This window comes from Callionymus lyra, unplaced genomic scaffold (genome assembly GCF_982586985.1).
Source record: "Callionymus lyra unplaced genomic scaffold, fCalLyr1.hap1.1 HAP1_SCAFFOLD_63, whole genome shotgun sequence".
Classification (NCBI taxonomy): domain Eukaryota; kingdom Metazoa; phylum Chordata; class Actinopteri; order Syngnathiformes; family Callionymidae; genus Callionymus; species Callionymus lyra.
Genome location: NW_028258571.1, coordinates 62,106 through 75,000, shown reverse-complemented (window position 1 = coordinate 75,000; position 12,895 = coordinate 62,106). Strand labels below are relative to the sequence as shown.

At 63.8% G+C, this 12,895-nt stretch overlaps 2 non-coding genes across 2 annotated transcripts; both read left to right on the top strand.

Moving 5' to 3' along the window:
• The first annotated feature begins 5,627 nt into the window (after positions 1–5,627).
• On the top strand, positions 5,628–5,746 carry LOC148058612 (5S ribosomal RNA). Its single transcript, XR_015709673.1, has one exon. It is a non-coding gene; the product is annotated as a 5S ribosomal RNA (ribosomal RNA).
• A 5,311-nt stretch (positions 5,747–11,057) lies between these two features.
• On the top strand, positions 11,058–11,176 carry LOC148058611 (5S ribosomal RNA). The gene has a single exon (XR_015709672.1). It is a non-coding gene; the product is annotated as a 5S ribosomal RNA (ribosomal RNA).
• Positions 11,177–12,895: the final 1,719 nt, after the last annotated feature.

The following is a 12,895-nucleotide window of genomic DNA, read 5'->3' as shown; positions in this document are numbered from 1 at the left end:
AGGAGGGCGGCATGAAGGAGGGGGAGATGAGTGGGTGAGTGTGGCCGAGGTGGGGAACCAGGAGGGCGGCGTGAGGGAGGGGGAGATGAGTGGGTGCTTGGGTGGGTGGGTGGCTGGGTGAGTGACTGAGTGTGAGGGACCAGGAGGCATGGGGGGTTGTGTGGTGTGGTGTGCTGCGGGGATGGGGTACCAGGAGGCCGGGGAACATTTTCAACACTTTGGGCTATTCTTTTTAAACACTTTAGCCTTTTTTTCCCTCTCCCACCCACAATCCCTCCTGCTGCGGGGATGGAGAACCAGGGGCCTGGGTGACATCCTCAGGCGGGGATGGGGTACCAGGAGGCCGGGGAACATTTTCAACACTTTGGGGCATTTTCAAACACTTTGCTCTTTTTTTCCCTCTCCCACCCACAATCCCTCCTCCTGCGGGGATGGAGAACCAGGGGCCTGGGTGACATCCTCATGCGGGGATGGGGTACCAGGAGGCTGGGGAACATTTTCAACACTTTGGGGCATTTTTAAACACTTTGCTCTTTTTTTTCCCTCTCCCACCCACAATCCCTCCTCCTGCGGGGATGGAGAACCAGGGGCCTGGGTGACATCCTCATGCGGGGATGGGGTACCAGGAGGCCGGGGAACATTTTCAACACTTTGGGGCATTTTTAAACACTTTGCTCTTTTTCCCCCTCTCCCAACCAGGGGGCCTGGGGAGCCTCCTCCTGCGGGGATGGGGAACCAGGGGCCTGGGGAACATTTTCAACACTTTGGGGCATTTTTAAACACTTTGCTCCTTTTCCCCCCTCTCCCAACCAGGGGGCCTGGGGAGCCTCCTCCTGCGGGGATGGGGAACCAGGGGCCTGGGGAACATTTTCAACACTTTGGGGCATTTTTAAACACTTTGCTCTTTTTCCCCCTCTCCCAACCAGGGGGCCTGGGGAGCCTCCTCCTGCGGGGATGGGGAACCAGGGGCCTGGGGAACATTTTCAACACTTTGGGGCATTTTTAAACACTTTGGTCTTTTTCCCCCCTCTCCCAACCAGGGGGCCTGGGGAGCCTCCTCCTGCGGGGATGGGGAACCAGGGGCCTGGGGAACATTTTCAACACTTTGGGGCATTTTAAACACTTTGCTCTTTTTCCCCCTCTCCCAACCAGGGGGCCTGGGGAGCCTCCTCCTGCGGGGATGGGGAACCAGGGGCCTGGGGAACATTTTCAACACTTTGGGGCATTTTTAAACACTTTGCTCTTTTTCCCCCTCTCCCAACCAGGGGGCCTTGGGAGCCTCCTCCTGCGGGGATGGGGAACCAGGGGCCTGGGGAACATTTTCAACACTTTGGGGCATTTTTAAACACTTTGCTCTTTTTCCCCCTCTCCCAACCAGGGGGCCTGGGGAGCCTCCTCCTGCGGGGATGGGGAACCAGGGGCCTGGGGAACATTTTCAACACTTTGGGGCATTTTTAAACACTTTGCTCTTTTTCCCCCTCTCCCAACCAGGGGGCCTTGGGAGCCTCCTCCTGCGGGGATGGGGAACCAGGGGCCTGGGGAACATTTTCAACACTTTGGGGCATTTTTAAACACTTTGCTCTTTTTCCCCCTCTCCCAACCAGGGGGCCTGGGGAGCCTCCTCCTGCGGGGATGGGGAACCAGGGGCCTGGGGAACATTTTCAACACTTTGGGGCATTTTTAAACACTTTGCTCTTTTTCCCCCTCTCCCAACCAGGGGGCCTGGGGAGCCTCCTCCTGCGGGGATGGGGAACCAGGGGCCTGGGGAACATTTTCAACACTTTGGGGCATTTTTAAACACTTTGCTCTTTTTCCCCCTCTCCCAACCAGGGGGCCTTGGGAGCCTCCTCCTGCGGGGATGGGGAACCAGGGGCCTGGGGAACATTTTCAACACTTTGGGGCATTTTTAAACACTTTGCTCTTTTTCCCCCTCTCCCAACCAGGGGGCCTGGGGAGCCTCCTCCTGCGGGGATGGGGAACCAGGGGCCTGGGGAACATTTTCAACACTTTGGGGCATTTTTAAACACTTTGCTCTTTTTCCCCCTCTCCCAACCAGGGGGCCTGGGGAGCCTCCTCCTGCGGGGATGGGGAACCAGGGGCCTGGGGAACATTTTCAACACTTTGGGGCATTTTTAAACACTTTGCTCTTTTTCCCCCTCTCCCAACCAGGGGCCTGGGGAGCCTCCTCCTGCGGGCATGGAGAACCAGGGGGCCTGGGGAGCCTCCTCCTGCGGGGATGGGGAACCAGGGGCCTGGGGGGCCTCCTCCTGCGGGGATGGAGAACCAGGGGGCCTGGGGAGCCTCCTCCTGCGGGGATGGGGAACCAGGGGGCCTGGGGAGCCTCCTCCTGCGGGGATGGGGAACCAGGGGGCCTGGGGAGCCTCCTCCTGCGGGGATGGAGAACCAGGGGGCCTGGGGAGCCTCCTCCTGCGGTCATGGAGAACCAGGGGGCCTGGGGAGCCTCCTCCTGCGGGCATGGAGAACCAGGGGCCTGGGGAGCCTCCTCCTGCGGGGATGGAGAACCAGGGGGCCTGGGGAGCCTCCTCCTGCGGGCATGGAGAACCAGGGGGCCTGGGGAGCCTCCTCCTGCGGGCATGGAGAACCAGGGGGCCTGGGGAGCCTCCTCCTGCGGGGATGGGGAACCAGGGGCCTGGGGAGCCTCCTCCTGCGGGGATGGAGAACCAAGGGGCCTGGGGAGCCTCCTCCTGCGGGCATGGAGAACATGGGGGCCTGGGGAGCCTCCTCCTGCGGGGATGGAGAACCAGGGGGCCTGGGGAGCCTCCTCCTGCGGGCATGGAGAACCAGGGGGCCTGGGGAGCCTCCTCCTGCGGGGATGGGGAACCAGGGGGCCTGGGGAGCCTCCTCCTGCGGGGATGGAGAACCAGGGGGCCTGGGGAGCCTCCTCCTGCGGGCATGGAGAACCAGGGGGCCTGGGGAGCCTCCTCCTGCGGGGATGGAGAACCAGGGCGCCTGGGGAGCCTCCTCCTGCGGGGATGGGGAACCAGGGGGCCTGGGGAGCCTCCTCCTGCGGGGATGGGGAACCAGGGGGCCTGGGGAGCCTCCTCCTGCGGGGATGGAGAACCAGGGGGCCTGGGGAGCCTCCTCCTGCGGTCATGGAGAACCAGGGGGCCTGGGGAGCCTCCTCCTGCGGGCATGGAGAACCAGGGGCCTGGGGAGCCTCCTCCTGCGGGGATGGAGAACCAGGGGGCCTGGGGAGCCTCCTCCTGCGGGCATGGAGAACCAGGGGGCCTGGGGAGCCTCCTCCTGCGGGCATGGAGAACCAGGGGGCCTGGGGAGCCTCCTCCTGCGGGGATGGGGAACCAGGGGCCTGGGGAGCCTCCTCCTGCGGGGATGGAGAACCAAGGGGCCTGGGGAGCCTCCTCCTGCGGGCATGGAGAACATGGGGGCCTGGGGAGCCTCCTCCTGCGGGGATGGAGAACCAGGGGGCCTGGGGAGCCTCCTCCTGCGGGCATGGAGAACCAGGGGGCCTGGGGAGCCTCCTCCTGCGGGGATGGGGAACCAGGGGGCCTGGGGAGCCTCCTCCTGCGGGGATGGAGAACCAGGGGGCCTGGGGAGCCTCCTCCTGCGGGCATGGAGAACCAGGGGGCCTGGGGAGCCTCCTCCTGCGGGGATGGAGAACCAGGGCGCCTGGGGAGCCTCCTCCTGCGGGGATGGAGAACCAGGGGCCTGGGGAGCCTCCTCCTGCGGGGATGGGGAACCAAGGGGCCTGGGGAGCCTCCTCCTGCGGGCATGGAGAACATGGGGGCCTGGGGAGCCTCCTCCTGCGGGGATGGAGAACCAGGGGGCCTGGGGAGCCTCCTCCTGCGGGGATGGGGAACCAGGGGGCCTGGGGAGCCTCCTCCTGCGGGGATGGAGAACCAGGGGGCCTGGGGAGCCTCCTCCTGCGGGCATGGAGAACCAGGGGGCCTGGGGAGCCTCCTCCTGCGGGGATGGAGAACCAGGGCGCCTGGGGAGCCTCCTCCTGCGGGGATGGGGAACCAGGGGGCCTGGGGAGCCTCCTCCTGCGGGGATGGGGAACCAGGGGGCCTGGGGAGCCTCCTCCTGCGGGGATGGAGAACCAGGGGGCCTGGGGAGCCTCCTCCTGCGGTCATGGAGAACCAGGGGGCCTGGGGAGCCTCCTCCTGCGGGCATGGAGAACCAGGGGCCTGGGGAGCCTCCTCCTGCGGGGATGGAGAACCAGGGGGCCTGGGGAGCCTCCTCCTGCGGGCATGGAGAACCAGGGGGCCTGGGGAGCCTCCTCCTGCGGGCATGGAGAACCAGGGGGCCTGGGGAGCCTCCTCCTGCGGGGATGGGGAACCAGGGGCCTGGGGAGCCTCCTCCTGCGGGGATGGAGAACCAAGGGGCCTGGGGAGCCTCCTCCTGCGGGCATGGAGAACATGGGGGCCTGGGGAGCCTCCTCCTGCGGGGATGGAGAACCAGGGGGCCTGGGGAGCCTCCTCCTGCGGGCATGGAGAACCAGGGGGCCTGGGGAGCCTCCTCCTGCGGGGATGGGGAACCAGGGGGCCTGGGGAGCCTCCTCCTGCGGGGATGGAGAACCAGGGGGCCTGGGGAGCCTCCTCCTGCGGGCATGGAGAACCAGGGGGCCTGGGGAGCCTCCTCCTGCGGGGATGGAGAACCAGGGCGCCTGGGGAGCCTCCTCCTGCGGGGATGGAGAACCAGGGGCCTGGGGAGCCTCCTCCTGCGGGGATGGAGAACCAAGGGGCCTGGGGAGCCTCCTCCTGCGGGCATGGAGAACATGGGGGCCTGGGGAGCCTCCTCCTGCGGGGATGGAGAACCAGGGGGCCTGGGGAGCCTCCTCCTGCGGGGATGGGGAACCAGGGGGCCTGGGGAGCCTCCTCCTGCGGTGATGGGGAACCATGGGGCCTGGGGAGCCTCCTCCTGCGGGGATGGAGAACCAGGGGGCCTGGGGAGCCTCCTCCTGCGGGGATGGAGAACCAGGGCGCCTGGGGAGCCTACTCCTGCGGGGATGGAGAACCAAGGGGCCTGGGGAGCCTCCTCCTGCGGGCATGGAGAACATGGGGGCCTGGGGAGCCTCCTCCTGCGGGGATGGAGAACCAGGGGGCCTGGGGAGCCTCCTCCTGCGGGGATGGAGAACCAGGGGGCCTGGGGAGCCTCCTCCTGCGGGCATGGAGAACCAGGGGGCCTGGGGAGCCTCCTCCTGCGGGGATGGGGAACCAGGGGCCTGGGGAGCCTCCTCCTGCGGGCATGGAGAACCAGGGGGCCTGGGGAGCCTCCTCCTGCGGGGATGGGGAACCAGGGGGCCTGGGGAGCCTCCTCCTGCACCAGGGGGCCTGGGGAGCCTCCTCCTGCGGGGATGGGGAACCAGGGGGCCTGGGGAGCCTCCTCCTGCGGTGATGGGGAACCATGGGGCCTGGGGAGCCTCCTCCTGCGGGGATGGGGAACCAGGGGGCCTGGGGAGCCTCCTCCTGCGGGGATGGGGAACCAGGGGCCTGGGGAGCCTCCTCCTGCACCAGGGGGCCTGGGGAGCCTCCTCCTGCGGGGATGGGGAACCAGGGGGCCTGGGGAGCCTCCTCCTGCGGGGATGGGGAACCAGGGGCCTGGGGAACATTTTCAACACTTTGGGGCATTTCACAAGCGCTTCCCTCGCTTACGGCCACACCACCCTGAATGAGCCCGATCTCGTCTGATCTCGGAAGCCAAGCAGGGTCGGGCCCAGTTAGTACTTGGATGGGAGACCGCCTGGGAATACTGGGTGCTGTAAGCATTTTTTTTTGCCATTATTTGTGGGTAGAAAAGTGAGAAAAGTGACCTAAAATAGAACCGGGACTAGGCGGCAGTTCCCCCCACCAGGCGGCGGCATTTGGGGCATTATTTGTGGGTAAGAAAGTGAGAAAAGTGACCTAAAATAGAACCGGGACTAGGCGGCAGTTCCCCCCACCAGGCGGCGGCATTTGGGGCATTATTTGTGGGTCAGAAAGTGAGAAAAGTGACCTAAAATAGAACCGGGACTAGGCGGCAGTTCCCCCCACCAGGCGGCGGCATTTGGGGCATTATTTGTGGGTCAGAAAGTGAGAAAAGTGACCTAAAATAGAACCGGGACTAGGCGGCAGTTCCCCCCACCAGGCGGCGGCATTTGGGGCATTATTTGTGGGTCAGAAAGTGAGAAAAGTGACCTAAAATAGAACCGGGACTAGGCGGCAGTTCCCCCCACCAGGCGGCGGCATTTGGGGCATTATTTGTGGGTCAGAAAGTGAGAAAAGTGACCTAAAATAGAACCGGGACTAGGCGGCAGTTCCCCCCACCAGGCGGCGGCATTTGGGGCATTATTTGTGGGTCAGAAAGTGAGAAAAGTGACCTAAAATAGAACCGGGACTAGGCGGCAGTTCCCCCCACCAGGCGGCGGCATTTGGGGCATTATTTGTGGGTCAGAAAGTGAGAAAAGTGACCTAAAATAGAACCGGGACTAGGCGGCAGTTCCCCCCACCAGGCGGCGGCATTTGGGGCATTATTTGTGGGTCAGAAAGTGAGAAAAGTGACCTAAAATAGAACCGGGACTAGGCGGCAGTTCCCCCCACCAGGCGGCGGCATTTGGGGCATTATTTGTGGGTCAGAAAGTGAGAAAAGTGACCTAAAATAGAACCGGGACTAGGCGGCAGTTCCCCCCACCAGGCGGCGGCATTTGGGGCATTATTTGTGGGTCAGAAAGTGAGAAAAGTGACCTAAAATAGAACCGGGACTAGGCGGCAGTTCCCCCCACCAGGCGGCGGCATTTGGGGCATTATTTGTGGGTCAGAAAGTGAGAAAAGTGACCTAAAATAGAACCGGGACTAGGCGGCAGTTCCCCCCACCAGGCGGCGGCATTTGGGGCATTATTTGTGGGTCAGAAAGTGAGAAAAGTGACCTAAAATAGAACCGGGACTAGGCGGCAGTTCCCCCACCAGGTGGCGGCATTTGGGGACCCGTAGTGTGGGCAGAAAACTCACCAAAGTGACTTAAAATAGAACCGGTGCAGGCGGCATGTTCCCCCACCAGATGGCGGCATTTGGGGACCCGTAGTGTGGGCAGAAAACTCACCAAAGTGACTTAAAATAGAACCGGTGCAGGCGGCATGTTCCCCCACCAGATGGCGGCATTTGGGGACCCGTAGTGTGGGTAGAAAACTCACCAAAGTGACTTAAAATAGAACCGGTGCAGGCGGCATGTTCCCCCACCAGATGGCGGCATTTGGGGACCCGTAGTGTGGGTAGAAAACTCACCAAAGTGACTTAAAATAGAACCGGTGCAGGCGGCATGTTCCCCCACCAGATGGCGGCATTTGGGGAGCCGTAGTGTGGGCAGAAAACTCACCAAAGTGACTTAAAATAGAACCGGTGCAGGCGGCATGTTCCCCCACCAGATGGCGGCATTTGGGGAGCCGTAGTGTGGGCAGAAAACTCACCAAAGTGACTTAAAATAGAACCGGTGCAGGCGGCATGTTCCCCCACCAGATGGCGGCATTTGGGGACCCGTAGTGTGGGCAGAAAACTCACCAAAGTGACTTAAAATAGAACCGGTGCAGGCGGCATGTTCCCCCACCAGATGGCGGCATTTGGGGAGCCGTAGTGTGGGCAGAAAACGCACCAAAGTGACTTAAAATAGAACCGGTGCAGGCGGCATGTTCCCCCACCAGATGGCGGCATTTGGGGACCCGTAGTGTGGGCAGAAAACTCACCAAAGTGACTTAAAATAGAACCGGTGCAGGCGGCATGTTCCCCCACCAGATGGCGGCATTTGGGGACCTGCAGTGTGGGTAGAAAACTCACCAAAGTGTCCTAAAATAGAACCGGGACCAGGGGGCCTCTTCCCCCACCAGGTGGCGGGCTTGGGGGGCTTGGTTTCCGGGTAGAAAACTCACCAAAGTGTCCTAAAATAGAACCGGGACCAGGGGGCATGCTCCCCCACCAGGCGGCGGGCTTGGGGGGCTTGGTTTGCGGGTAGAAAACTCACCAAAGTGTCCTAAAATAGAACCAGGACCAGGGGGCATGTTCCCCCACCAGGCGGCGGGCTTGGGGGGCTTGGTTTGCGGGTAGAAAACTCACCAAAGTGTCCTAAAATAGAACCGGGACCAGGGGGCCTCTTCCCCCACCAGGCGGCGGGCTTGGGGGGCTTGGTTTGCGGGTAGAAAACTCACCAAAGGGCCTGGGGAGCCTCCTCCTGCGGGGATGGAGAACCAGGGGGCCTGGGGAGCCTCCTCCTGCGGGCATGGAGAACCAGGGGGCCTGGGGAGCCTCCTCCTGCGGGGATGGGGAACCAGGGGGCCTGGGGAGCCTCCTCCTGCGGGGATGGAGAACCAGGGGGCCTGGGGAGCCTCCTCCTGCGGGCATGGAGAACCAGGGGGCCTGGGGAGCCTCCTCCTGCGGGGATGGAGAACCAGGGCGCCTGGGGAGCCTCCTCCTGCGGGGATGGGGAACCAGGGGGCCTGGGGAGCCTCCTCCTGCGGGGATGGGGAACCAGGGGGCCTGGGGAGCCTCCTCCTGCGGGGATGGAGAACCAGGGGGCCTGGGGAGCCTCCTCCTGCGGTCATGGAGAACCAGGGGGCCTGGGGAGCCTCCTCCTGCGGGCATGGAGAACCAGGGGCCTGGGGAGCCTCCTCCTGCGGGGATGGAGAACCAGGGGGCCTGGGGAGCCTCCTCCTGCGGGCATGGAGAACCAGGGGGCCTGGGGAGCCTCCTCCTGCGGGCATGGAGAACCAGGGGGCCTGGGGAGCCTCCTCCTGCGGGGATGGGGAACCAGGGGCCTGGGGAGCCTCCTCCTGCGGGGATGGAGAACCAAGGGGCCTGGGGAGCCTCCTCCTGCGGGCATGGAGAACATGGGGGCCTGGGGAGCCTCCTCCTGCGGGGATGGAGAACCAGGGGGCCTGGGGAGCCTCCTCCTGCGGGCATGGAGAACCAGGGGGCCTGGGGAGCCTCCTCCTGCGGGGATGGGGAACCAGGGGGCCTGGGGAGCCTCCTCCTGCGGGGATGGAGAACCAGGGGGCCTGGGGAGCCTCCTCCTGCGGGCATGGAGAACCAGGGGGCCTGGGGAGCCTCCTCCTGCGGGGATGGAGAACCAGGGCGCCTGGGGAGCCTCCTCCTGCGGGGATGGAGAACCAGGGGCCTGGGGAGCCTCCTCCTGCGGGGATGGGGAACCAAGGGGCCTGGGGAGCCTCCTCCTGCGGGCATGGAGAACATGGGGGCCTGGGGAGCCTCCTCCTGCGGGGATGGAGAACCAGGGGGCCTGGGGAGCCTCCTCCTGCGGGGATGGGGAACCAGGGGGCCTGGGGAGCCTCCTCCTGCGGGGATGGAGAACCAGGGGGCCTGGGGAGCCTCCTCCTGCGGGCATGGAGAACCAGGGGGCCTGGGGAGCCTCCTCCTGCGGGGATGGAGAACCAGGGCGCCTGGGGAGCCTCCTCCTGCGGGGATGGGGAACCAGGGGGCCTGGGGAGCCTCCTCCTGCGGGGATGGGGAACCAGGGGGCCTGGGGAGCCTCCTCCTGCGGGGATGGAGAACCAGGGGGCCTGGGGAGCCTCCTCCTGCGGTCATGGAGAACCAGGGGGCCTGGGGAGCCTCCTCCTGCGGGCATGGAGAACCAGGGGCCTGGGGAGCCTCCTCCTGCGGGGATGGAGAACCAGGGGGCCTGGGGAGCCTCCTCCTGCGGGCATGGAGAACCAGGGGGCCTGGGGAGCCTCCTCCTGCGGGCATGGAGAACCAGGGGGCCTGGGGAGCCTCCTCCTGCGGGGATGGGGAACCAGGGGCCTGGGGAGCCTCCTCCTGCGGGGATGGAGAACCAAGGGGCCTGGGGAGCCTCCTCCTGCGGGCATGGAGAACATGGGGGCCTGGGGAGCCTCCTCCTGCGGGGATGGAGAACCAGGGGGCCTGGGGAGCCTCCTCCTGCGGGCATGGAGAACCAGGGGGCCTGGGGAGCCTCCTCCTGCGGGGATGGGGAACCAGGGGGCCTGGGGAGCCTCCTCCTGCGGGGATGGAGAACCAGGGGGCCTGGGGAGCCTCCTCCTGCGGGCATGGAGAACCAGGGGGCCTGGGGAGCCTCCTCCTGCGGGGATGGAGAACCAGGGCGCCTGGGGAGCCTCCTCCTGCGGGGATGGAGAACCAGGGGCCTGGGGAGCCTCCTCCTGCGGGGATGGAGAACCAAGGGGCCTGGGGAGCCTCCTCCTGCGGGCATGGAGAACATGGGGGCCTGGGGAGCCTCCTCCTGCGGGGATGGAGAACCAGGGGGCCTGGGGAGCCTCCTCCTGCGGGGATGGGGAACCAGGGGGCCTGGGGAGCCTCCTCCTGCGGTGATGGGGAACCATGGGGCCTGGGGAGCCTCCTCCTGCGGGGATGGAGAACCAGGGGGCCTGGGGAGCCTCCTCCTGCGGGGATGGAGAACCAGGGCGCCTGGGGAGCCTACTCCTGCGGGGATGGAGAACCAAGGGGCCTGGGGAGCCTCCTCCTGCGGGCATGGAGAACATGGGGGCCTGGGGAGCCTCCTCCTGCGGGGATGGAGAACCAGGGGGCCTGGGGAGCCTCCTCCTGCGGGGATGGAGAACCAGGGGGCCTGGGGAGCCTCCTCCTGCGGGCATGGAGAACCAGGGGGCCTGGGGAGCCTCCTCCTGCGGGGATGGGGAACCAGGGGCCTGGGGAGCCTCCTCCTGCGGGCATGGAGAACCAGGGGGCCTGGGGAGCCTCCTCCTGCGGGGATGGGGAACCAGGGGGCCTGGGGAGCCTCCTCCTGCACCAGGGGGCCTGGGGAGCCTCCTCCTGCGGGGATGGGGAACCAGGGGGCCTGGGGAGCCTCCTCCTGCGGTGATGGGGAACCATGGGGCCTGGGGAGCCTCCTCCTGCGGGGATGGGGAACCAGGGGGCCTGGGGAGCCTCCTCCTGCGGGGATGGGGAACCAGGGGCCTGGGGAGCCTCCTCCTGCACCAGGGGGCCTGGGGAGCCTCCTCCTGCGGGGATGGGGAACCAGGGGGCCTGGGGAGCCTCCTCCTGCGGGGATGGGGAACCAGGGGCCTGGGGAACATTTTCAACACTTTGGGGCATTTCACAAGCGCTTCCCTCGCTTACGGCCACACCACCCTGAATGAGCCCGATCTCGTCTGATCTCGGAAGCCAAGCAGGGTCGGGCCCAGTTAGTACTTGGATGGGAGACCGCCTGGGAATACTGGGTGCTGTAAGCATTTTTTTTTGCCATTATTTGTGGGTAGAAAAGTGAGAAAAGTGACCTAAAATAGAACCGGGACTAGGCGGCAGTTCCCCCCACCAGGCGGCGGCATTTGGGGCATTATTTGTGGGTAAGAAAGTGAGAAAAGTGACCTAAAATAGAACCGGGACTAGGCGGCAGTTCCCCCCACCAGGCGGCGGCATTTGGGGCATTATTTGTGGGTCAGAAAGTGAGAAAAGTGACCTAAAATAGAACCGGGACTAGGCGGCAGTTCCCCCCACCAGGCGGCGGCATTTGGGGCATTATTTGTGGGTCAGAAAGTGAGAAAAGTGACCTAAAATAGAACCGGGACTAGGCGGCAGTTCCCCCCACCAGGCGGCGGCATTTGGGGCATTATTTGTGGGTCAGAAAGTGAGAAAAGTGACCTAAAATAGAACCGGGACTAGGCGGCAGTTCCCCCCACCAGGCGGCGGCATTTGGGGCATTATTTGTGGGTCAGAAAGTGAGAAAAGTGACCTAAAATAGAACCGGGACTAGGCGGCAGTTCCCCCCACCAGGCGGCGGCATTTGGGGCATTATTTGTGGGTCAGAAAGTGAGAAAAGTGACCTAAAATAGAACCGGGACTAGGCGGCAGTTCCCCCCACCAGGCGGCGGCATTTGGGGCATTATTTGTGGGTCAGAAAGTGAGAAAAGTGACCTAAAATAGAACCGGGACTAGGCGGCAGTTCCCCCCACCAGGCGGCGGCATTTGGGGCATTATTTGTGGGTCAGAAAGTGAGAAAAGTGACCTAAAATAGAACCGGGACTAGGCGGCAGTTCCCCCCACCAGGCGGCGGCATTTGGGGCATTATTTGTGGGTCAGAAAGTGAGAAAAGTGACCTAAAATAGAACCGGGACTAGGCGGCAGTTCCCCCCACCAGGCGGCGGCATTTGGGGCATTATTTGTGGGTCAGAAAGTGAGAAAAGTGACCTAAAATAGAACCGGGACTAGGCGGCAGTTCCCCCCACCAGGCGGCGGCATTTGGGGCATTATTTGTGGGTCAGAAAGTGAGAAAAGTGACCTAAAATAGAACCGGGACTAGGCGGCAGTTCCCCCCACCAGGCGGCGGCATTTGGGGCATTATTTGTGGGTCAGAAAGTGAGAAAAGTGACCTAAAATAGAACCGGGACTAGGCGGCAGTTCCCCCACCAGGTGGCGGCATTTGGGGACCCGTAGTGTGGGCAGAAAACTCACCAAAGTGACTTAAAATAGAACCGGTGCAGGCGGCATGTTCCCCCACCAGATGGCGGCATTTGGGGACCCGTAGTGTGGGCAGAAAACTCACCAAAGTGACTTAAAATAGAACCGGTGCAGGCGGCATGTTCCCCCACCAGATGGCGGCATTTGGGGACCCGTAGTGTGGGTAGAAAACTCACCAAAGTGACTTAAAATAGAACCGGTGCAGGCGGCATGTTCCCCCACCAGATGGCGGCATTTGGGGACCCGTAGTGTGGGTAGAAAACTCACCAAAGTGACTTAAAATAGAACCGGTGCAGGCGGCATGTTCCCCCACCAGATGGCGGCATTTGGGGAGCCGTAGTGTGGGCAGAAAACTCACCAAAGTGACTTAAAATAGAACCGGTGCAGGCGGCATGTTCCCCCACCAGATGGCGGCATTTGGGGAGCCGTAGTGTGGGCAGAAAACTCACCAAAGTGACTTAAAATAGAACCGGTGCAGGCGGCATGTTCCCCCA